At 37.0% G+C, this 24,075-nt stretch overlaps 1 protein-coding gene across 1 annotated transcript in view; it reads right to left on the bottom strand.

Moving 5' to 3' along the window:
- The window catches only part of CNTN5 (contactin 5), a 1,527,443-nt gene that overhangs the window by 1,161,398 nt on the left and 341,970 nt on the right, over window positions 1-24,075 (bottom strand). The window contains exon 2 of the mRNA XM_065944251.1: window positions 12,458-12,596. The gene's annotated coding sequence lies outside the window, so the exon portion shown is untranslated. The remainder of the gene's footprint in view (window positions 1-12,457; window positions 12,597-24,075) is intronic.

The following is a 24,075-nucleotide window of genomic DNA, read 5'->3' as shown; positions in this document are numbered from 1 at the left end:
TCAGACTTCATTTTTGGGGGCTTCAAAATCACTGCAGATGGTGAATGCAGCCATGAAATTAAAAGACGCTTACTCCTTTGAAGGAAAGTTATGACCAACCTAGATAGCATATTAAAAAACAGACACATTACTTTGCCAACAAAGGTCCATCTAGTCAAGCCTATGGTTTTTCCAGTGGTTATGTATGGATGTCAGAGTTGGACTGTGAAGAAAGCTGAGCGCAGAACAATTGATGCTTTTGAACTGTGGTGTTGGAGAAGACTCTTGAGAGTCCCTTGGACTGCAAGGAGATCCAACCAGTCCATCCTAAAGGAGATCAGTCCCGAGCGTTCACTGGAAGGACTGATGCTGAAGCTGAAACTACAATACTTTGGCCACCTCATGGGAAGAGCTGACTCATTGGAAAAGACCCTGATGCTGGGAGGGATTGGGGACAGGAGGAGAAAGGGACAGCAGAGGATGAGACGGCTGGATGGCATCACCGACTCGATGGGCATGGGTTTGGGTGGACTGGTATGCTGCAGTTCATGGGGTCACAAAGATTTGGACATGACTGAGTGACTGAATTGAACTCAACTGCCTGGAATGGTTGACCTGGGGTGGCGCTACTCTCTTTTTCTCCTTATTCTCACGGTGATGGGAAAAGAACAACAGAGTTAGAGAAGATGCACAAGGTGTCTGAAGGCCTAAGGGCAAGCTGATGTACTATTACTGTTTCCTCATTCTATTGACCAAAAAAGTCACCTGGCTAAGCCCAAAGTCAAAGGACAGGCAAATCACATGACAATTTATATAGCTACAGAGAGAGCTAAAGAATCAAACACAGTATTACAATCTATCACACTGGTAAACTGTAAACTTGGAAAGTTATTTTACAGTAGATCCATCTATAAAAGTATTGATTGCCAATATCAGAGGTTTTTGTTGTTGTTGTTGTTGTTTGTTTGTCTAATTTTACAAGCAAAACAGAGCTGTTAAAAGGTTGGTACCAGGATGTTTCATCATAATCTTATGTTTTCCTTCTTTTTTTCTTTAAATTGTAATGGCATCTATTATTTTATTTATTAATAGAATATTTTACATGTTTAAAGATATTTCTCTATCTTGAAGGAATAAAATACTAGCAGTATTTTATCCTTTTTTTTTTTTTTTAAATATTATTTTATTAGTTGGAGGCCAATCACTTTACAACATTTCAGTGGGTTTTGTCATACATTGACATGAATCAGCCATATAGTTACACGTATTCCCCATCCCGATCCCCCCTCCCACCTCCCTCCGCACCCGACTCCTCAGGGTCCTCCCAGTGCACCAGGCCCGAGCACCTGACTCATGTATCCCACCTGGGCTGGTGGTCCGTTTCACCATAGATAATATACATGCTGTTCTTTCAAAGCATCCCACCCTCACGTTCTCCCCCAGAGTTCAAAAGTCTGTTCTGTACTTCTGTGTCTCTTTTTCTGTTTTGCATATAGGGTTATCGCCACCATCTATCTAAATTCCGTATATATGTGTTAGTATACTGTAATGTTCTTTATCTTTCTGGCTTATCCTTTTTTTAAAAAAAATAAACTTTGCTTTTTAAATTTAGTTTTAAAATGTACCTAGAGTTATTTACTTCTTTATTGCATGGAGTGCTGAGAGATCTGATTTTATTTATTTATCTTTCTAATGGATAAACTATTTTATTAGAAAAACTTGTGAGACAGCATGTTTGTTCTCCACTGATCTGCACTCCAAATTTGTATAGAGACATAGAAAGTTTTCTGGGTTCTCAAAACACTGCCACAGGAATCTAATCTATCCTATTAACACACTATCTTAATTATTTGCAATGTTACACTTACTGAGGGAGGATTAAGGCTTCTTTGAAATTGAATCCACATCTATGAATATGATATATCTCTATGTTTTTATGCATTTCTTTAGGGTTTTGTATATATTTAATATAGATATGCTGTCTGCTTTTCTTTTTTTCTTTTTTATTTTTAAGCATTTTCTTAATCTTTCAAGGCCAGTTAAAAAAAAATTAAACTCATTTTTATTTTTTCATGGTAGTCCAGTGGTATAGAACCACTTGCCAATGCAAGAAACAAGGGTTTCATCCCTTGGTGGGGAAGATGAACTGGTGAAGGAAATGGCAACCCAATCCAGTATTCTTGCCTGGGAAATCCCATGGACAAAGGAGCCTGGCAGGCTACAGTCCATGGAGTCCCAAAAGAGTTAGACATGACTTAGTCATTAAATGATAAAAAGAACAACTTAAAGCTTAAAGGGATTTCGATATTAGATGCCTACAAGAATTTCTACAAACAGCAATAACAAAGATTTCCTTTTCATCACAGGGTACTGGAATGCAAAAGCCGGAAATAAAAAAATATCTGGAGTAAAATGCAAGTTTGGCCTCGAGTACAAAGTGAAGCAGGGAACAGGCTAACAAGAGTTCTGCCAGGAGAATGCACTGGTCACAGCTAGCACCCTCTTCCAATAACACAAGGGACGACTCTACATGTGGACATCACAGAATTGTCAACACTGAAATCAGATTGATTATATTCCTTGCAGCCAAAGATGGAGAAGCTCTATATAGTCAGTAAAAAGAAGACATGGAACTATCTGTGGCTCAGATAATCAGCTCCTTAATACAAAATCCAGGCTAAAATTGATGAATGTAGGGAAAACCACTAGGCAATTCAGGTATCACTTCAGTTCAGTTGCACAGTCATGTCTGACTCTCCGGGTCCCCATGGACTGAAGCCCGCCAGGCCTCCCTGCCCATCACAAACTGCAAGAGCATACTTAAACTCATGTTCACCAAGTCAGTGATGACATCCAAACATCTCATCCTCTGCCGTCCCCTTCTCCTCCAGCCTTCAATCTTTCCCAGCATCAGGGTCTCTTCCAATGAGTCAGGTATTTGCATCAGGTGGCCAAATTATTGGAGTTTCAGCTTCAACATCAGTCCTTCCAATGAACACAGGACTGATTTCCTTTAGGATGGATTGGTTGGATCCCCTTGCAGTCCAAGAGACTATCAAGAGTCTTTTCGAACACCACAGTTCAAAATTTTAAACTCCTCTGCATTCAGCTTTCTTTATAGTCAAACTTTCATATCCATACATGACTACTGGAAAAACCATAGCTTTGACTAGATGGACCTTTGCTGGCAAAGTAATGTCTCTTCTTCTTAATATGCTGTCTAGGTTGGCCATAGCTTTCCTATAAGGAGCAAGCATCTTTGAATTCCATGGCTACAGTCACCATCTGCAGTGATTTTGGAGACCAAGAAAATAAAGTCTGTTACTGTTTCCATTTTTACCCCATCTTTTTCCATCAAAGTGATGTAACTGAAAGCCATGATATTAGTTTTCTGAATGTTGAGCTTTAAGCCAACTTTTTTTACTCTCCTCTTTCACTTTCATCAAGAGGGTCTTTATTTCCTCCTCACTTTCTGCCATGAGTGTAGTCATCTACATATCTGAGATTACTGATATATCTACCGGCAATCTTGACTCATAGTTTTTGCTTCATCCAGCCTGGCATTTTGCATGATGCACTCTGCATATAAGTAAAGTAAGCAAGGTGACAATATATAGCCTTGATGTACTCCTTTACCAATTTGGAATCATTCTGTCATTTCATGTCTGGTTCTAACTGCTGCTTCATGTCCTTCATACAGATTTCTGGTACAGGAGGCAGGTCAGGCATTTTGGTATTCCCATCTCTTTAAGAATTTTCCACAGTTTGTTGTGATTAATTCAGTCAAAGGCTTTGGTGTAGTCAATAAAGCAGAAGCAATGATTTTCTGGAATTCTCTTGCTTGATCCAGTGAATCAATGGATGATCCAGCGGATGTTGGCAATTTGATCTCTGGTTCCTCTGCCTTTTCTAAATCATTTTGAAAATCTGGAAGTTCATGGTTCACTTACTGTTGAAGCCTGGCTTGGATAATTTTGAGCATTACTTTGCTAGCATGTGAGACAAGTGCAATTTTGCAGTAGTTTGAACAGGCTTTGGTATTGACTTTCTTTTGGATTGGAATGAAAAGTGACCCTTCCCAGTTCTGTGGCCATTGCTGAGTTTTCCAAATTTGCTGGTATATCGAATAAAGCACTTTAAAAGCATCATCTTTTAGGATTTTAAATAGCTCAACTGGAATTCTATCACCTACTGTAGCTTTGCTCATAGTAATGCTTCCTAAGGCCCACTTGACTTAGCATTCTAGGATGTCTGGTCCTAGGTGAGTGATTACACCATCGAGGTTATCTGGGTCATGATGTTCTTTTTTGTATAGTTCTCCTGTGTATTCTTCCCACCTCTACTTAATATCTTTTTCTTCTTATGTCCATTCCATTTCTGTTCTCTGAGCAGGCCTTAAATATAGCTGATGAAAGAAGAGAAGCTAAAGGCAAAGGAGAAAATGAAAGATATACCTATCTGAATGCAGAGTTCCAAAGAATAGCAAGGAGAGATAAGAAAGCCTTCCTGAGTGATCAATGCAGAAAAATAGAGGAAATTAATCAAATGGGGAAGACTAGAGATCTCTTCAAGAATATTAGAGATACCAGGGGAACATTTCATATAAAGATGGGCACAGTAAAGAACAGGCAACTCAGGCATGATCTAAGTCAAGTCCCCTATGATTATACAGTGAAGGTGACAAATAGATTCAAAGGTTTAGATCTGGCAGACAGAGTGCCTGAAAAACTATGGACTGAGGTTGGTAACACTGTACAGGAGATTTTGACCAAACCATCCCCCCCAAAAAGAAAGCGAAAGCAGTTGTCTGAGGAGGCCTTAGAAGTAGCTGAGGAAAGAAGAGAAGTGAAGGGTAAGGGAGACATGGAAAGATGCAACCAAATGATACAGAGTCCCAGAGAAAAGCAAGGAGAGATAAGAAAGCCTTTTTAAGTGAACAATACAAATAAATAGAGGGAAATAATAGAATGATAAAGACTAGAGATCTTTCCAAGGAAATTGGAGATACCAAGGCAATATTTAAGGCAAAGATGGGCACAATAAAGGACAGAAACGGCAAGGACATAATAGAAGCTGAACAGATTAAGAAGTGTGGAAAGAATACACAGACGAACTATACAAAAAATGTCTTAAAGACCTGGATAACCACGATGATGTGATCACTCACTTAGTCAGACATTCTGGAATGAGAAGTCAAATGGGCCTTAGGAAGCATAACTATGAACAAATCTAGTGGAGGTGAAGGAATTCCAGTTGAACTATTTCAAATTCTAAAACATGATGCTGATAAAGTATTGCAGTCATTATACCAGCAAATATGAAAAAGTCAGCAGTGGCCACAGGACTGGAAAAGGTCAGTTTTCATTCCAATCACAAAGAAAAGCAATGCCAAAAAAAGTTAAAACTACTAAATATGCTCATTTCACATGCCAGCAAGATTATGCTTAAAAGGTTTCAACATGATGTGAACCAAGAACTTTCAGATGTACAACTAAATTTTAAAAAGGCAGAGGAAACAGAGATCAAATTGCCAACATCCACTGGATCATAGAAAAGGCAAGGGAATATCAGAAAAACATTTACTTCTGCTTCATTGACTAAAGGCTTTGACTGTGTGGATCATAAAAACTGTGGAAAACTCTTAAAATGACAGAAATACCAGTTCACCTTACCTATCTCCTGAGAAAGCTGTATGCAGGACAAGAAGCAACAGTTAGAACCATACATGGAACACTGGACTTGCTCAAAAAATTGGGAAAAGAGTATAACAAGGTTGTTTGTTGTCACTCTGCCTATTTAACTTCTATTCTGTGTACATCATGCAAAATGTCTGGATAAACCACATTCTGAAATCACAAGATTGCCATGAGAAATATCAACAACCTCATTCATATATGCAGATACTATGACTCTAATAACAGAAAGTGAAGAGGAACTAAAGAGCCTTTTGATAAGGGTAAAAGAGGAGAGTAGAAAAGCTAGCTTAAAACTCAACATTCAACAAATTAAGATCACGGCATCCAGTCCCATTACTTTATGGCAAATAGATGGAGAAAAATTGGGAACAATGACAGATCTTATATTCTTGGGCTCAAAGTTACTGTGGATGGTGACTGCAGCCACAAAATTAAAAGACACTTGCTCCTTGGAAGAAAAGCTATGACAAATCTAGTCAGTGTATTTAAAAGCATAGACGTTACTTTGTCAACAAAGGTTCATATAGTCAAAGCTATAGCTTTTTGTGTATATATATATATATATATATATATATTCCTTTATTAATGTATGGACCACTAGAAAATTGTAAAGTAATTAGCCTCCAACTAATAAAAACAAAGGAAAAATAAATAAATAAAAGCTATTTTTTCCAGTAGTCATGTACGAATGTGAGAGTTGTACCATAATGAAGGTTGAGCACTGAAAAATGGATGCTATCAAGATGTGGTGCTTAGAGAAGACTCCTGAGACTCCTTTGGATAACAAGGAGAACAAACTAGTCAATCCTAAATAAAATCAGCACTGAATATTCATTGGTAGGGCTAATTCTTAAGCAGAAGCTCCAATACTTTGGCCACCTGACACACAAGAGCCAACCCATTGAAAAAGACCCTGACGCCAGCAAAGATTGAAGGCAGGAGGAGAAGGGGGTGACAGGGGACAAGATGGTTGGACGGCATCACTGACTCAATTGACATGAGTTTGAGCAAACTCCGGTAGATAGTAAAGGACAAGGAAGTCTGGTATTCTGAAGTCCATGAGGTCGCAAAGAGTCAGACATGACTTGGCGACTAAACAACAACAAAATAAACTGTTAAAAGGCTGGAGAAATGAATCTCAGAAAGATTACTGCTAAACCTTCAATTAACCACTAGCTTTCAAAGAGAAATTGCAAAAATTATATATAGCTGTCATTAATGGTCATTGCTTCCAACACTGAGACATAAGATATTAAGAAGAGTATCAGGGGTGACTAGAACTGGAAAGATCATATAAGATTCTGCTTCTCTTAGAACTTCCCCATCTCATGTCTCCTGTTGAGGAGACTCTAACCCTGAGTCTTGCTGGCAGGTGTTCTGAGAAGTGCAGTTACTATGTCTCCAGGCTCTCTATGTACTAGAGAGAATGAGGAAATATTGCTATGTTCTGGCAAAAATAAGGCAGAGTATTATGTAATCATTATTTCTATTAAGATCAGGAGTATTTTTTTAAATTTCATCTTCTAAAAACTTATGACAGGTGAGTCAGTTTTCTGTGTTTATTTCATATCCCACAACAGCCCCAAGATTTAAATATTCTTATTGCTATGAAAGAGTCATACCTATTTTTCTTTCTGCTCTCCGCCTTCCTCTTCCCTCCCTACATCTCTTTTTCTTTCATCACTTTGCTTCACCCTTTCTTTCCTTACTGTTCCTTTTGTTTCTTCCTGCCTTCTTTTGCTTTTCTCCTTCCTTTCCTTCACTCCTCTCTACCCCTTTCCTACTTCTCTACTTCCTATCCATCCTCCCCCTCTCTCTTCTTCCCTGTCTTTCCTTCCATCAGGTAGTTAGAATGGAGAAAGGAGTCCAAGATGGCGGAACCATGCAACAGGGAAATTTTTAAAACTCCTTTGGAAGAGGAAGTTGAAGACTGGAGTGGGGACACACCCCCTTCCCTGACTGGTCCCGGGCACAGCCAATAGGGAGGACACTGGTGCCAAGCTCTATCTGCATTGGGCTTACCAGTCAGACACCAGGGGGAGGATACAGAAGGCATGACAAGGGAACCCAAGAGCCCTCGGTGCGCTTCCATGTCATGGCTTGGCCTGCCATTGCATCTCAGGAGTGTGCTGCCTCTTCCCGCCTGAGCTGAAACTGAGCTGTATCTGAGTTGTAACTAGTTTGTCATTACAAATACTGCCTGATGTCTTCTTCATAGAATGCTGTCTCTTTGAGTTACAAGTGGTCCACTGTTCCGTATCTTTGCTACAACAAGACAAGAACTGACGGAGAGGAGTAAACCAAACTGAAACTTCCTTCCATCCTTACTTTTTAAAATCTCACCAGAGTCTCAAGTGAAATTTTGTTCTACTTAGTGGTAAAATAATGTGCTACAAATTCTATCACAATAGCAATAATAAAAAAACACCTTCCAGATATGAAAGTACAAATATGTGTACGGATAGATGATAGATGAATAGCTAAGTAGGTAGACAGGTAAACAGATTATAGTCTTGTTTAATTTCAATTTCTCATACTCTTGTAAAATGAGATATCCACTTTTTAAAGATGAAGGAAACAAAGTACATAACAATTAAGGCCAAGTTTCCACAGTTGGTAAATTTACAGCAGAAATTCAATCCTTGCTCTTTATTATTCCAAAGCCTATAGTCTTTTCATTTGCCAAAATCACATCAGTGCATTCAATAAAGATGACAGTTCTTAGGGAAAAGGATCTATATCTTACTAATATTTTTTCTGTCTTGGATTTACTATGTAAACTAAGCTTAGTATAGAAAGAGTAACAAGTTCATACATCTACTGGAAGAGATAGCAGCAAGCTGCTGCGGCTGCTAAGTCGCTTCAGTCGTGTCCAACTCTGTGCGACCCCATAGACGGCAGCCCACCAGGCTCCTCCGTCCCCGGGATTCTCCATGCAAGAATACTGGAGTAGGTTGCCATTTCCTCCCCCATGGTAGAGATAGAGCCCCTAATATATTTTGTAGGATAAATTTGAGACATTCAATTAACTAAGCATTTGAGGGTTCCATTGCTTGTATATAACCAGGATTAAACAGAAACTGTCTTATATTTGAAAACTACTCCAGAAAAATCATTTTGGTTTGTATTTTCCACACTCAGTTTTCCCTGGCATCTATATAAAGATATAGAAGAACATGGAAGAGCCAAAATGTCAACATTCCCTGTTGTTATGAATTCTTTTGACAATAGAAATATTCAGTAAACATTACTATTTGTCTGTCGAGTATCACATATGACATTTTTGTATACATTCATATCACTTGAAGTGTTTGAATGTTTATAGTTTGTAAATGCCTTCTATCATGCTAGCAAAAGTATATGCAATATAAAACCTAGGCACCCCTTCATATTACTACACAAACTGATTACTGTTATTTCCCCTATTGCTTTAGGCTAATTTAGTTTTCTTTGTATCCTTAGGTACTCCAATTGGAAAAACACTAATTCACTGGCATATCTTCTATGAACAAACTGATATTGAAGATCACCCCTTGGTAGTGAACTTAAACCACCTCCTCACCTCAACAACTGGCAGACAGATCAATGCTTAGATAAATGACTGAACTGAACTGAACAAATTGTTTAAATAATTCTATTTTCATTCACATATCTATGTATTTTTGTATACTTTATATAACACATTTTCTAAGAAGTGTTTGAAAATAGTATCTTCCAAAAGATAGAAATCTAAAATATAGTTAACAGTAAATAGTAGAGCTTTACAAGTGGCAAAACACTTATCTTTATAACAAACAGCTAAGGCAAATTAAGATTATATTAGTGAATAACAATTTTGGAGAGCACTTTTCCATCTCCCATTGTGACAACTAGGAACCGTACATTCCCACTGGTTTGGACACACCACACTTGAAAGACTATTGTGGACATTCCAATCGTTAGAAAGTCCTAATATGCAGCCAAAACTATCTTCATGTAATGTCCTCATTTTTTTAAGTTGCCAACTCTGAATACCATACTATAAATATCATAACAAGTAGCAAAGCTGTTAACATACACAATACGTGTATGCAACTAAAGCATGTGAAAAGGATTTTTCTTTCTTTCAAATTTCTATGCAATTTTCAAGAATATTAAGGACAAAGAATTAAATTTCTCATTTCTCATTTCTTTAAAATGAGACATCCCACTCTATTTTCATCAGTTGTTGGACTCTTTAATTACACACATCCATACTAAGAATTGGGGAAATTTTTTTTTTACTAGGTGATAAGAATTCTGCCAATTCTGAAAATCTATAAACCTAGAGCCACTCGGGCTCTTCTCTAACGGAATGAAGCTCTTTCTCTTGGAACTGAGCCAATGTCTATTAAGTAGCAGTGTGTAAGCTATTCAGTGAAACATTTCATTGTCAGAGGCTGAACTCAGGACCCTTTATATATGTATATATATGGGAGGAATTTAATTGATTGTGTCAAATGAAACTGTCAGTGCCTTCCCTGAATGTTTTTAATAGTTGTAGTGACAGACTGGGTACCTAAATGAAACGGGGCTTTATTTAAAGTGACACTGTGAATTCACTCTCATCAGGTGCATCAATTCTAATTCACTTACGTCTTTTTGGAGCACTCAGTCTGTCTCATTTGTTTCAACTGTTTCCTAGTCTACCAACATTCTGTTCAATTATCCAGGCAGCATAATAGCATGAGTGACATAACAAGAGTGAAGTATGCTCTGCTCAAACCTGTGTCCATAGGTTCCCTGTTTAGTAAAATGTTTCCCAACCTCAACATGAAATCTAGATATATTAATAGGTTGACAAAAAGTCTCTTCTCAAGAGTCTGAGTTCTGTTGAACGACTTGAATTTAACACAGTTCAGCTGGTAGTTGATAAAATGCACTTGTTCACAGGTGGCACAGGCATTTATTCTATTCTATTTCCATCTGCTAATATGTCTACCATAAATTTAAATTTGCATATCCATCATCCATCTGGAAGTGAGCATTAGACCCCAAATCCTCTTACCTGCAGCTGCTATGCTGTGTTCAGTTGTCTTGCTCTGAAAATGTCACAAGCACCATAAACAAAGTTGCTAAAACTTTGAAATTCAATGAAGGTGTCTGCATATAAATTATCTCATATCACTGATATTAGATAAGTAGCATATTAATATAGAGTTTGATTTGCTAAGATCCTCCAATGATTAACAGTTGAAGACAAAATGCTTGATGTACAGGACATAACACCTTCCAAATGTGTATACATTTTTTGTAGTTAGAACACAAATCTTTAATTTTATTTTCTATATATGTAACATACTCTCATAATTCTTTTAGTAATAAGCAGAACTATGATGGCAAAATTTGGCTGAAAAGTCTGTCCAAATATTAGAATATGGCAATGGACTAATTCATGGGGAACTAACTCTTCTATAGTTTAGGGTTTCACTGTCAGAGAGTTTCAATCTACTTCCTTATATTTTCTCTCCCCTAATTTCTAGTGTTTGAAAAGATGAAAAATTCATGCTGTTTTTAATCCATAAAATTAATTTAAAGATACCTGGTGCAGCCAAGACCTTCAATAAAAATGAAAGACTGGTATCATTTAATGGAATGAATGAAAACATTTGAAATGTAAAGTTTTCTGTAGTGATCTGCCAGGACATGACTGTGACTAGCAGAAAGTAAACTGCATGTTAGACTCTTGACTTTACATTCTACAGAACTGTTCTCTAATTTAGATTTAGTCATTTTCCTCCTGTAATTTCCAAGCCCGAGGAAACCAAAAGCATAGAATAGATATAGGAAAATACTTTTCAATATTTCAAATCAATTAACTTGAATTAACCTGACAAATTAAAGGACAAATCCATTGTAGCCTTGAAATTAGGAATGATATTGTCAATATTTTATGAATAATTAGAAAACAAGAACAGACAATTTTATATCCAAAATGGATTGACCTCCTGAGTTGATTATCTCAAAATATATCATATATTTTATAGTTAAGTAGCACACAGTGGATTAAATTGAAATAATCTCTTCATGAACACTTGTGAATATTAAACATGTTTCTAATCATGTATTATAACACAGTTTAAAGTATTCATTTTACATTATTATTATTTAACTATACAATGCTTATTTTTACTCAAAATAGATGTAATTGATATTTAATGATTTAGGTTGTTGTTTTAAGATACAAGAATGTGTACCTGCTGATCAAATGACACAAAAGCCAATTTCATCATGGAGATCTCCTGTGAATGTGGGATAATTCAACCTCTTTCTACCCATGACTTTTTGCTGATACAACCCAAGTACTGCCTTCAAACTCAAGCTGTCAAAAAACATAAAATCCATCCACTAGGATATTGGTTGATAAAGATATGAAACAGGAGGTCATATGAGAGTACTGTTTCTCTTATACTTCCCAGCAACTTAACACAATATTTATGTACTTACCAGGCTCATATCAAACTAAAAGTTTAATAAAAACAAAATATTTTACTATTCTCACTTCAGTATTTTACTATAATATTTGTAGAGTGTTTGTGTTTACTAATACAACTAAGTTTTTTTTTTTTCAATTTAAAATAAAAGTTATCTCAAGTTAAAAAAAATCTTTAAAATACTGAGTTGTTGTTAAGGAATTCCATAAATGGCACACACAGGCTTTACATTATTTTTATATTATTTTATATTATTTTATTAAACTATTACATTTTTCCTTCAACATTCCTTTAAATTTCAAAGGTATATTAATAAAAGATAAACTGTACCTTCTCTCTGAAAACAGGGCCCCGATTATAAACTTCAGAAAGGAACTGGTTCTGTACAGATATCCTTTTGCCACACTCATCCAAGAAATTATGCTTAGTAGATCTTGAGTGACACTAAACAGCAATCCTTTAAGGTCACCTGTTAAGAAAATATATCTGCTATTACGGTTACAAATATTTTTTTTAACTTTCCACTATTTGAACAAAATCTACTTTTCTTACTAAATATTTTATATAATTGTTCAATTTAGCTATTCAGAAAATGACTATGCTACTTACTAGTATCAACAGATGTTTATAATTTGTCTAAATACTGTATATTTACTGAGCTGTTACATCACCAGATTTAATTTTTCCTTTATAATTGTATTTACTAAGAAACAGAAAAGAATATCAAAACTAAATTTTCTTGGATTTCAAAAGCTTCAAGAAGACTGGAGTGGGTTGCCATTTCCTACTCCAGGGGATCTTCCTGACTCAAGGATCGAACTCTGGTCTCCTGAATCTTCTGCACTGGCAGGCCTATTATTAACCACTAGTGCCACCTGGCAAGCCCTTCACAATGTATACAGACATCAAATAATCACGATGTACACTGTAAATATCTTACAACTTTATATGTCAATTACATCTCAATAAAACTGAAATAAAAAATGGCACATTAATTAATCCTTGTATTTCAGCTTTGGGGAAGATTTTATAATAATTCTGTACAGTTTTTAGCATTCACATTATTAAGCTGTTTTAGCTTTCCATTTATTTAGGGGATTTACAATATTTATTACTCTTAAAAGCTTGTGACTTTCATTTTTAAATATGTTTGAAAATTAAGTAAGTGTATGTAATTGCTGGTATTTCCTCCTTGAAGAATTTTCCACAGTTTATTGTGATCCACACAGTCAAAGGCTTCAGTATAATCAATAAAGCAGAAGTAGATGATTTCTTGGAACTCTCTTGCTTTTTTGATGATCCAACGGATGTTGGCAATTTGATCTCTTCTTCCTCTGCCTTTTCTAAATCCAGCTTGAACATCTGGAAGTACAAGGTTCACATACTGTTGAAGCCTGGCTTGGAGAATTTTGAGCATTACTTTACTAGCATGTGAGATGATGCAATTATGCAGTAGTTTGAGCATTCTTTGGCATTGCCTTTCTTTGTGATTGGAATGAAAAGTGACCTTTTCCAGTCCTCTGGCCACTGCTGAGTTTTCCAAATTTGCTGGAATAGGGAGTGCAGCACTTAAACAGCATCATCTTTTAGGATTTGGAACAGCTCAACTGGAATTCCATCACCTCCACTAGCTTTGTTCATAGTCATGCTTCCCTAAGCCAACTTGACTTCACATTCCAGGATGTCTGGCTCTGGGTGAGTAATCACACCATCGTGGTTATCTGGGTCATGAAGATCATTTTTGTATAGTTCTTCTGTGTATTCTTGCCACCTGTTCTTAATATATTCCGCTCCTGTTAGGTCCATACCATTTCTGTCTTTATTGTGCTCATGTTTGCATGAAATATTCCCTTCAGTTCAGTTCAGTCGCTCAATCTTGTCCGACTATTTGCAACCCCATGGACTGCACCACAGTAGGCCTCCCTATCCATCACCACTTTCCAGAGTTTACTCAAACTCATGCCCATTCAGTCGGTGATGCCATCCAACAATCTCATCCTCTGCCATCCCCTTTTTCTCCCTCATTCAGTCTTTCCCAGCATCAGGGTATTTTCAAATGAGTAAGTTCTTCACATCAGGTGACCAAAGTATTAGATTTTCAGATTCAACATCAGTCCTTCCAATGAACACTTAGGATTGATTTCCTTTAAGATGAACTGGTTGGATCTCCTTGCAGTCCTAGGGACCCTCAAGAGTCTTCTCCAACACTACAGTTCAAAAGCGTCAACTATTCGGTGCTCAGTTTTCTTTAGAGCCCAACTCTCGCATCCATACAAGACTACTGGAAAACCCATAGCTTTGATTAGATTGACCTTTGTTGGCAAAGTAATGTCTAGCTTTAAGCAAACTCTTTCACACTCCACTTTCAGTTTCATTAAGAGGCTCTTTACTTCTTCTTCACTTTCTGCCATAAGGGTAGTGTCATCTGCATATCTGAATTTATCAGTATTTCTCCCAGCAGTCTTGATTCCAGCTTGTGCTTCATCCAGCCCAGCATTTCTCATGATGTACTCTGCATAGAAATTAAATAAGCAGGGGACAACATACAGCCTTGACATACTCCTTTTCCTATTTGGAATCAGTCTGTTGTTCCTTGTCCAGATCTAACTGTTGCTTCCTTACCTGCATACAGATTTCTCAAGAGGCAGTTCAGGTGGTTTGGTATTCCAATCTCTTTCAGAATTTTCCAGTTTATTGTGATCCACATAGACAAAGGCTTTGGCATAGTCAGTCAATAAAGCAGAAATATATATTTTTCTGGAACTCGCTTGCTTTTTCAATGATTCAGCGGATGTTGGCAATAATTAACACTGCTGTATGCTATATAAGAAAGGTGTTATGAGAATAAATCACAAGCTTTCTTATTGCAATGAAATATTTTCTAATATTTCCTTTTTTTATCTATAGATGATAAAGTTTCATTAAGCTTAAGGTCATAATCATTGATAACCATGTATGTAAGCCAAATAATTATGCTGAACACAAACTTATACAAACATCTAAATAATATCTCTATAAAACTGTAAGAAAAATATAATGCCATTCATTAATGATTTATTCCATATTTAAAAGAGAAGTAATTTCATTTAACATATTTCTTCTCATTAAATTATCATTTACTTTATCTCATTGTTAATTTGTAAATTAACAAATTAATTAAAATTTGTAAATTTATAATTAAATTAATTTGTAAATTGATTTTCCTTTCTTCAAATATTGTTGCCATTGAAAGCAAAGAATAAAAATATTGAATCTTTCCAGAATGAATTAGGTTATATTACTTCATTTGTGAAAAACAAAGAGAGACTTGGAGTGATTCCAGCAGTACACTGAGACAACTCACTTGCAATAGCCAATTTATAAATATTAAGAAAGTTTTTAAGGTACCATTAATATTCAATTCAACCTACATGGGAATATTTAAACCCAGAATCAGCAAACACTATAAATTTGGATTTTTAAAACTTACTCATTTGGTTGTTTTACCAGCATATCACTGCTAATCATCACCTCAAAGTGTGAAACCAGAGCACATCTTAATTAGCATGTAAAGACTATCATCTCTTAGAGGCAGAGGGCAAAAAATTGAGGCTCAGGTCCATGAGTTAATTATAAAAGTAGCTGAGCTCCAGAAAGATGAATTTGCATATCTAACAAGCCTGTTGCCCCAGGGTCAGAGTTTTGATTGGGAAGGAGTGAGATGCTGCGATTCATAATAGGGACATCTAGCTAAACCACTCAGAAATACTGAATCCCATATACCCTCTGGGCCTACTGATGTGGTCTACCCCTTTTAGGTAAAGATGCAGATGTATGTGTGCTCAGTCACTCAGTCGTGTCTGGGTCTTTGCGACCACGAGGACTGTAGCCTGCCAGGTTCCTCTTTCCATGGAATATTCCAGGCAAGAATAATGGAGTGGCTTTCCATTGCATTCTCCATTGGATCTTCCCAACCCAAGGATCAAACCTTCTTGCATTCCTACACTAGCAGGCAGATTCTGTACACTATGCCACCTGGAAAGCCCTGAAAGATGTAGACACCACACCCCAAATCAGACATGATCAGAACCAGAGAGTGATAAAGTGAATTGGATCAAGGGTTCCCATTGTTATGTGTCTGCCTGCATTCCACCTTTCTTGCAGTCCGTCTGTTTTTTCCATGCAACGTTATTCAAGATCTGTGTCAGAGGGGGCTGCCCTGACTTTCATGACTGCATCAACAGTGCTTTCCCTTAGTTTTGTGTCTTCAGAGCCTCATGTGACCAGCTGACCAAGACAGAGAAAGGCCAGGAGTGGGTCAGGGACAGATCTGATTTGTGTGTACCTCCTGAAAATAAGCTATATTATGGCAAGCTGATTCTTGAGGATATTCATGGTAGAAATTCTTTCAAAGAACAGTAGACCTGGTCATTAAATGTGTGTTTAAAGAGAAGCAGGTTAAAGTAAGAATATATGAACGGGCCATGGATAGGAATTGGGCTAACATGAAAAGTGACTATGGGTAATAGCAAATCCAAGATTTGGAGTCAGCAACCTGGAGATCCAGAAGAACCAAGGGCATAGTCCCTGCAGAAGGCCAGCCTGCTCCAGACCCAAGAAGAACCAATGTTTCAGTTCAAGTCTGTGGGCAGGAGAAAACTGATGTTCCAACTGAAGGCAGGTGGGCAGAGGAATTCCCTCTTAATGAAAATTAGACTGTTTGCTTTATTCAGGCCTTCAGTTCCCTGGATGTGACTCATCTACATTAGTAGATGCTATATATATATGATATATATATATGTATATATATCATATATATATAGTATGCTATATATACATCTGCTATACTTAACCAAAGGATTCAAATATCAACCTTCTTCAGAAACACACTCACAGTTACACCTAGAAAAATGTTTGACCAAATGTCTCTGCAAGCACTGTCCCAGTAAAGTAGACAACAAAACACTAAGTATCACATTTTCTTAGCCCCACATCCTCCTTTCACTTTTCCCTATTTCACTTTACCCAATACAACCGCATTCCTCAAAAGAGGTATCTATGACTGTCTTCATTTTCACACCTCACATTCATTCTTTTTTCCATTAATATCTCCCTTCATTCCCAATATTCCATTTTGCTTTTTGGAACTTTATCTTATTCTCCATCACACTCTTAAGTGTGCATTTCATCAAAATTCATTCTTGGTCTTTAATCTTTATAATCTCTTCTGAGGTAATCCTTGATTTCATTACATCACCTAAACAAAAACAAATGCCAAATTTATAACCTTTTTTTTTTTTCTCTTGAACTTTTCAAACTCATGATAAAATTAACATATCTAACATTGAAACCAGGGACAAAGTTTGCGTCCCTTCATCTGTTTGTTCAATGCTTGCTTCCCTGTCAACCCTTAACAACAACCATATCACCTTCCAGCATTCTCTATCTCAGTAAAGGATTTCATCATCTTTCCACCTTGCAAAAGCCACAAACATTAAGGTTTTCTCAGATATTTCATTCTTTCTCAACCATGAATTCAGTAGTTTATCAAATCATGTTTACTTGATCCCTATATATTTCAGAACTTTGTCTTCTCTATTTCTATTACCATTCATTTAAATGAACATATTTTCTGCATTTGCTATTGAATCAGCCTCCCTGCATTTTAATGTGTATCCACTTTAAAATACTTTTCATGACACATACAGATGGCCAAAAAGCACATGAAAAAATTGATCAACATAACTAATTATCAGAGAAGTACAAATCAAAACTACAATGGATGTGAGAGACAATAAAGAAAGCTGAGCACCGAAGAATTGATGCTTTTGAACTGTCTTGTTGGAGAAGACTCTTGAGAGTCTCTTGGACTGCAAGGAGATCATGCCAGTCAATCCTAAAGGAAACCAGTCTCAAATATTCATTGGAAGGACTGATCCTGAAGCTGAAGTTCCAATACTTTGGCCATCTGATGCAAATAACTGACTCATTGGAAAAGACCCTGATGCTGGGAAAGATTGAAGGCAGGAGAGGTAGGGGACAACAGAGGATAAGATGGCGGAATGGCTTCACCAACTTGATGGACATGAGTTTGGGGAAGCTCTGGGAGTTGGTGATGGACAGGGAAGCCTGGTGTGCTGCAGTCCATGGAGTCATAAAGAGTTGGACATGACTGAGTGACTGAACTGAACTGAATCACCTCACACCAGTTAGAATGGCCATCATCAAAATGTCCACATGCAGCAAACCCTCCTGCACCATTGGTAGGTATGTAAATTGGTATAACCACTATGGAGAACAGTATGGGGCTCTGTATAAAACTAAAATAGACTTACTGTATGATCTAGCAATCCCAGTTCTGGGCACATACCTAGAGAAAACCATAACCTTAAGAGATACACACACTTCAGCATTCACTACAGAACTATTTACAATAGCCAAGACACGGCAGCAACCCAAATGTCCATCTACAGAGGAATGGATAAAGAAGATGTGGTGCATATATACAGTGGGATATTGTATATTCAGCCATAAAAAAATGAAATAGTATCACTGAGGGCTTCCCCAGGAGCTCAATGATAAAGAATCCACCTACAATGCAAGCAACACAGGAGACATGTTTGATCTCTGGGTCAGGATGATCCCCTGGAAAGGAGTGTGGCAACCCACTCCAATATTCTTTCCTGGAGAACCCCATGGAGACAGGATCCTGGAGGGCTACAGTTCATAGGGTCACAAAGTCAGACAAGACTGAAGTGAGTGAGTATACATATGCACAAATGGAACTAGAAATTATCATACTAAGTGAGGTAAGTCAGAGAGAGACTTATATATGTCACTCATATGTGGAATCTAATTTAAAAATGATACAAATTAATTAATTTTTAAAACAGAAACAGACCTACAGTTATCAACAACAAAGTTATGGTTACCAAAGGGGAAATGTGGGAGGAGGGATAAATCAGGAGCTTAGAATGAATATACACACACTACTATGTACAAATCAGTGACCAGCCTGGCATACTGTACATCACAGAGAACGCTACTCAGCATTCTGTGATAACCTATATAAGAAAAGAATCTTAGAAAAGAATGGATATGCGTCTATATTCAGCTCATTCACTTTGTCGTACACCTGAAAGTAAGAAAACACTGTAAAGCAGCTATACTCCAACAAAATCTTAAAAAACACCATGAAATCTTCTTTATTCTGTAGCCAGAATGATAGTTAAACTGAAAATCAGATAAGTGGCTGAGTTTTTTTTTTCCCCTTATTTATATGTTTTTGTTTTTATTTTTTATTTTTATTTTTTGTTTTTGTAATTTATATGCATAGCATGTGTTTCCTCTGTATGTATATAATTTTCTTATTATGTTCTATTCATTGTGCTAGTTTCAAATGTGAACAAAATAAAGACCTGTCCTTGAGTGGATCCAGTGAGACAGCAAGACTGGTGAAGAGGCCGTTTCAGTCAGGGCTGTTTGGTTAAGATCTGTAACAGAGGTCAGCCTGGCACTGAAGAATCACAGGAAGGTGCCCAGTCCATTGTTGAGCATTCAGGGGAGGCTTTTAGGAGGAGGTGACTTTCATGCTGAAGATGACAGTTGAACATGGATAGGTACAGTTGTGGCTAGGGATATGAATTGCATTATTTGGTTAGGGATCTTGTTTGTTGCATTAAGTAACTTAGAATTGTCTCCCAGGTAGTTATGAGGATTAGAAAATATTTTACTGAAAAACTACCAATGGTGATGCAATTTTGAATACTTACACACACATTAAGTATCACAAGCACTTCCAATAATATGGGTCATTTAAGCTTCAACATGGTTTTACCAATGTCAAATCTTTTTTTTTTTTTTTTCAGAGGCCCACAGCACACAGAAGGTTACAGAGTAAGTAAATGCCAGAATCCAGAAAATCACAAATCAATCCTTTTTTTTTTTTTTTCTGTAAATAGGTTACATTACTAAATAGACTTCATTCATCTAACACTGTAAAAACTGCCCAAATATTTATTTAAAGCCAAATACTCTTATTTGTCTCTTCAAGGATATTTAAAACCTTAACTTTTAAGTGTTGGTTATATTGTAGTGAACCATTTAGGAAATATAGTCAATTTTTAATGATACCAGGTGGATCATCCTAATTTCAGATTAACTACATCCCACTGACACGATTTCTTCCCCACCCTGCTGCCACCTGTCTGATACCAAACTCACTCAGCTGTGGACACTGACAGCTGGTTCTTCAAAGGGGAGTGGGGCAAGCAGGTGTCAGGTGAAAATGACTCATTAGCAATGAAATGGAAAAAATGTGCAGACTTCCCCACACACATTTTGGATGAAGCCTAGGTTTTTTTTCCCCAAGGCTTCTCTCTCTGCGTTCTGTTTGAAAGCTAATTGCAAACTGATAGTAATAATGTATTTAACTTTATAAAGGTTTTGAAGTTACTATGATGTGATGCCTTCAGATTTAATTTATTTATATTTCCTCAAAACCAGTTGAGGTTTCCATTTGGATATAAATCCTAAAGGCTGAAAGATAAATACGCTGATGTTTTGGCTTTCTGTGCATGTTCAAGGTTACTGCATTAGAAAGAACCCTGAGACAAGGAGTTAGCACACTGAATTCTAGTCATTCATTAACTACACAAAACCACATAGTTCTCTTAACTCCCCTGGACATCAGAGTGTACGTGAAGAAGAGAGACCTAAACGAGCACAGTGATTAAATTATGCTTAATTATAGATATTTATCTCTCCTGTTTCCTTGGAATTCTCTGGCGGCTCCAATGGTAAAGAGTCCGCCTGTAATGCAGGAGACCCAGGTTCAATCCCTGGGTTGGGGAGATCCCCTGGAGAAGGGAATGGCAACCCACTCCAGTATTCTGGCCTGGAGAATGTCATGGACAGAGGAGCCTGGTGGGCTACAGTACATGGGATCGCAAATAGTTGGTCACAACTGAGTGACTAACACTTTACTTTCCTTTCCTGCTATTTACTTGAAGTTATTAATAGATTACTTATTCCTCTCAAATATCTATTATATTTGTGGATTTTATACTATTTAAAGATCTTTTCATTGAGTATATGAAATAGTAACAAAGACATAGTTTTATGCCTGAATCTTCAAACTGCAGTTTTCAGAAAAGCGCAAAGACAGCTCAATTTTCATGAAATTAAAAATACAGACTTATTATAAAAATGTCTCTATGCTACAAAGCATTAATGATTGAAACATTTATAGAAAAATTTTAGTGTGAGTTAATAGTTGTGCAATGTCTCCTAAAGGCACTTCAAACTATGGAAAGTTAATAATGTTTAGCTAAAAATATTTTCCCATTTCTAAGACCAAAATGGTTGCAACACTAAAATGATAAGAAATAAGCTGAACAAACAAAAAAGAGTTCTCAGTGCACAGTGACTTCCTAACAGTAATGTGTGCCTTTTAGGACCTTAGTTCTGGAGAATATGTCCAAATGTTAGCGACACACTAAAAAAAAAAAAAATATATATATATATATATGAAAACAATAAGAGAGATTGGTAGAGTTTCAAAATAAAAATTTCCTAAACCAAAAAAAAAATATATATATATATATATGAAAACAATAAGAGAGATTGGTAGAGCTTCAAAATAAAAATTTCCTAAACCCACGTTCACCTTTTATCACCTGAATTCCTTTCTCACACATCTTCACGCGTCTTCAGACCTTCCTCATTTCCCAATAGCCTGAAGCTCGGGCATTAGCAGCAACTACTAGAAGCCATACTCTCACATCTGTTCCTATTAGTTAAGAACACCATCCCGCTTCAAGAAAACTAGAATATTTCTCCTTTAGTCGCTTTTGCTTCCTCAGTGAGGGGGTCAAAAGGGTTGCCTACAGCCAGTAACTAAGCACAGAATTGGTTGCTGAAATATTCTATTTCACAAAACCATGAACTCCCAGACTAGCCTTGTTACTGCTTTTTGTCATACACTTACCACACACGTCTTCTACCTTGAAAAACTTGTATCTCCCCTAAGTCCAATGTCATGAAACAGAACTGTTTTTCAGACTCTGCAGCAAATATCTTCACAAAGGGGACAGCAGGCTGAAGTCAGTTTTTATAGACTTTATTCTCCTAGGGCGCTGAGAATCTGTAAGAGCAACTAAAGCTGAAAAAGGTCTTCCGTGCCTTTCTAACACTGGCGCTGCAGCTGTTAGCACTTCTGGTGTCAAGGTACAAATGTCATGAAGGTACTGTCAGTAAAGTAACACCCGTGAAAAACAGCCTGGCAGTCTGGCTGGCCGCCAGCGCCCGTAATCATCTTGTTATATGCTGCTCGGAGCCGGACTTCTGTTATCACCATTCCCTCCGATAGCTCTTAATTGAAGCAAAGGGATTTGCCTCACATCAATAGACTGAAAGGGTATTTCTGAACTCTTTAAAAGTGTAATTTCAAAGCTGAAAACTAACTGAGGTGCTTAAAATATTATGGTTCAGCTTTCTGTAATTCATAAATTGTGTGTCATGGGAGGAAAAGCTTGAATAAAAACGTGTTCCCCAATTCCCCAACTAGAGTCTTCTGTGGAGAGACTACAATTGAAAACTTCTTCAAACAGATGAAAGATATACAACACATGATGCTTATTTTGAAACTCTGTGAGTTCTAATTGGGAAAAAAAAAATCAATGAAGAGATTTCTTAGACTTCGAGAGATTCTAGAGTTTATTACACGAATGTATAAAGGATCTTACCATACTCCTAAGACTCTTCTCACCTGATTTGGGTACAGTGCCACAGTGGGAAGAGAGGCAGTCCGTGAGGCCTCTCCCCAGGGATAGGACTCCAGGGACTGGCATATAGACAAATTACTTGACATCATAGGTTACTTGACGATTTGCAATTATCATCAACTTTACTCTTAGATATGGTAATTTACTAAACTCTTTGTCAGCAATCACAGAAAGATGTCCTTGGCCCTCAGAGCTAAGCTTGTAGACACTTTTTCTGGAGACATCTGGCACCACAGCACATAATCAGAAAATAAGAATAACCCCTCTAGAAAGAAATAGCTTATATTGCCTTTATCTTTCAAATAACAGGGCAAGTGTCACAGGCATTCCTTTCCCAAGACTATATCTCATATGTATAACACACATATGCACATTCCCATGAGATACAAATCTCTATCTTTTGTATCATTCCATGAAAACTGCTTGACTGACATTATAATATTCATTCAATTAAAAGTAATTATGGAAAAATTCACTGGCTTATGGTATATTTTCAATTAATGCAGTCCTCTTCACTCTAATTATCAACATCAGTGTCCTATTTTTGTGATTTATCTTCCAAACTTCTAAGTATCTAACTGATATACCCATATGGATATCTTATAGATCCCTTCCAGGTGGTGTTAGTGATAAATAACCTGCCTGCCAATACAGGGACTTAAGATACTTGGGTTCAAACCCTGGGTTGGGTAGATACCCTAGAGGAAGGCATGGCAACCCACTCCTGTATTCTAGCCTGGAGAATCCCATGGACAGAGGAGCCTGGCAGGCTATGGTCCACAGGGTCACCAAGAGTTGAACACAACTGAAGCAACGTAGCACACAGCATGCAAACTTAATATTTTCTTATCTCCCCATAACTTTTACTTTTCATTGTTACCCACTTTTCCTATGACTTTTCATGCATGCAATTCCATGGCAAAAAAACAAAATAAAATATAAAGCACATTTTTTCCTTGACACGTTTTTTAACCCAACTAATAATTGACTATGCAATTATAAAAGGTGCCAAATCTGGACTCTTTTTTTATCCTCAATACTAAAATTCAGCCTGGAGGTTTTCTAACCTGGACAATAGCAGTAGCCTCTTGACATTTTCTTCCTATCCCTCTTTCTCTTACTACCTCAATGTATCTTGTCCTTTAAAACCTGTTTGCTTCCTTATGAACAAATCTACAATGCCAC

The sequence above is a fragment of the Muntiacus reevesi genome, chromosome 9 (assembly GCF_963930625.1).
Source record: "Muntiacus reevesi chromosome 9, mMunRee1.1, whole genome shotgun sequence".
NCBI lineage: Eukaryota > Metazoa > Chordata > Mammalia > Artiodactyla > Cervidae > Muntiacus > Muntiacus reevesi.
The sequence above is the reverse complement of the archived record's forward strand: the minus strand, read 5'-3'. Positions and strand labels throughout refer to the sequence as shown.